We start from the raw sequence: 2,839 nt of genomic DNA on the forward strand, positions 1-2,839 counted from the left end.
GTATTTGTTTGTTTCTCAGAAGAGAAATAGGACAATAAATAGTGTTTGAAAGTGTTTTTATGGATGTTTTGTTTATTTTGATGTAGGACATTTCTTATGTACAGTACTTAAGTGAAGTGATCCTGCATTGCCATCCTGCCTAGAGCTTTTGCCCCCCTTTGCCCCCCCATGGAAAATTTTCTAGATCCGCCACTGTGAAAAACAAGGAAAAATGGAAAAAATATATATTTATTGATGTTGGCCCTAAAGGCCCGTCCCACTATAATGTTTTAAACAACTCCTGCCGACTTGTGAAAACTTTGTAATGACTAAATCGTACAGGTTATAGTCATCCAATCGTTAGCATTACAGCACGTTTTGTCCAAAAGAAGCTTCCGGTACAGTTTTTTAATCCCATCTTCAATGTAGACGTTTTCAGTTTTGAACAAAATTGTCTAAAATGTTATATCGTGACAGATTTTTAATTTTGATCTCTTGTGAAAATGGTGTGAGTTAAATAAATATACAGTGTGTTTCTCTTTAGTTGTGAGTGTTTAATGAACTGCAAATGTTATTTTTTAAATAGAAAAAATAATTTAGGCTTTTAGAACGGTTTAAAGTGAAATTCGGTCCGATGCGTGTGAAGTGAAGAACAAAGCAGTCCCAGATGACCAGTTTTACCTACGTTCTCTCTTTGGGCACAACTTAAAGGTCCACTGAGCCAAAACAAATCTCTGCTCCATCTGCTCAGACTGAGACTTTAATGTGACGGCCAGCAAGTCCAACAAAATCCTCTCTTTGCCATCTGCATTTTACTTCCTGAGAACTGGACTCTAAAATAAGGAACTAAATGGATCAGCTAAATATTGGTAATGATTGTGATCCAAATTATTTTATGTATTTCTGTGAGATTTTACTTTTTTAACACATTCTGTAAATGACTTAGCTACCACACCATGTTTTAGTATATCTGTAAAAGTCTGAGCTTTCCTGATTTGTATGCTGATCCAGTCGATAACCATTCAATCAGAACAGCTGAAAATGACAAGCAGGGTTTTAGTTTCTTGTCACGTTGTGACTGGATTTGTCGAACCATGTGTTGTCATTTCTCCTAGCTAAATTGCGGTGCACCAGGAAAATTGAGAAATGTAGTGTGCCTTATAATAAATCCTGAAAAAATGTTAAATGATTATTACTGTTGGGGGAAAAAAGGGGGGTCTTAAAAGATGCAGAATAAATGCAAAGAAAACAGGAACGTTAAGTAAATCACAGTAAAATCATTAACGTGTGTAAATATCCTGAATCGTTTAAAAGTAAATGATTCAATGAATAAATAAATAGACAGAGAGCGTGCCCCCCCAGACATCCATCCAATAATTACTTTCAGACACTATTAGTTTTACTGTGTGAGCAAATAGAAAAAAAAACAGTTATGAGGTGAGTTAATCATGGAGCTGATGAATGTTTAAATACAGTAATTTTGTTGTAATTCATCCTGTAAATGCACAAACTGATTTAGACGTTATCAGCATCATCGTTTCTGCAGTTCCTTCAGCAGATATAAGGGTGTAGCTGCACCGAGGGCCCTGGGAGGCTGTCAGATCAGCAGTAGTAGCAGATTGGTTGCGTGGGCGCCGCACACGACAACGTAGGAAGTGATCTGTCACGCTTTGCCAGAGACTCACGATGCCAGAAGCTCCGGCTGTGATCACGATCCCTGCAGAACAGCTTCCACCTCAGCAGAGATCCAGACTTTCCTCCAGGACTAATGGCTGCTCTCCTGCAGGAATACTGATGAGGAGGCGACGCGCTGGTTATTGTTGCTGCAGCTGTTCTCAAAAAGGGTCTGATTTGGATTAGAATCCAGAATTTATGTCCTGAATTTGTTTTTTTTTTTTTTTTTTTTGTGAATAAAAAAGTACTTTTTTCAAAGCTTTGCTCCTCCCTGATGTGACAGTTCTGTTCCATAAACCCCCCCACAGTGCTGTGCAGACAGGCACACTGCCTTTGATTGATGTCAAATCCTGTTTCCAATCATCTTCCTGTCTGAGCCGAGTGAAAAAGATGCGGCTGGAGGTCCCTCAGAGCGTCGTCGTCACAGCTTCGGCTCAGGACTCCTAACCTGTTAATGACCATCACAGATCATGTGGCTGAAGCTGTGGGAGGAACAGCAGGATCACTGGTGGATCTCATATCTCTGGTGTAACTGACAACGTGACTCGAGGCCCTGACATCAGCTCACACCTTTAAATAAAAAAGAAAAGCTTACAAATTACTGTATAACGTTTTTTTATTAGTCACACATTGCACGAGAGTACATATTCACCTCACAAAGTATCCATCGTACATCTGAAAAGAGCTGAACTTTGCTGAAAGAGAGGCGGTGGAGGAGGGAGGAAGAGGGAAAAGTAAGGGCATTCCTCAGTTTTCTTCATGCTGAATAATTCATCGGCAGTATGAATAATGAATGTGTGTGAGTGGGATTAAAGGATGCATGCTGATGAGGTGGGAGAGAAGGGCTTCCCGTGCTGTGATCTCCCTCACCTGCMTCAGAGAACCAGTGAAAGAGGAAAAGCTCCAGCAGAGGAGCTAAAGCGTCACAAACCTTTCAACAAATGCGTTTTTCCTGCTTGTGAACACCTCATCTTACCTGTTCAAACCCTTAGCTTTGATCTGGTCTGAATGAATGGAAGAAATGTGAGGACTCAATGATGTAATGTCTCCATGCAGCAGAGCTGTGTCTGCCTGCTGGGGTCTCCTCTGCAGGGAAGACAAAACCAGAGCTGCTGCCTTTTCTTTTTTTTAAATCTCTCACTCATGGGGGGCACATTTGCATGTGTGTTTGTTTTTAAGAAACACT

This window comes from Austrofundulus limnaeus, unplaced genomic scaffold (genome assembly GCF_001266775.1).
Source record: "Austrofundulus limnaeus strain Quisiro unplaced genomic scaffold, Austrofundulus_limnaeus-1.0 Scaffold357, whole genome shotgun sequence".
Taxonomy (NCBI): domain Eukaryota; kingdom Metazoa; phylum Chordata; class Actinopteri; order Cyprinodontiformes; family Rivulidae; genus Austrofundulus; species Austrofundulus limnaeus.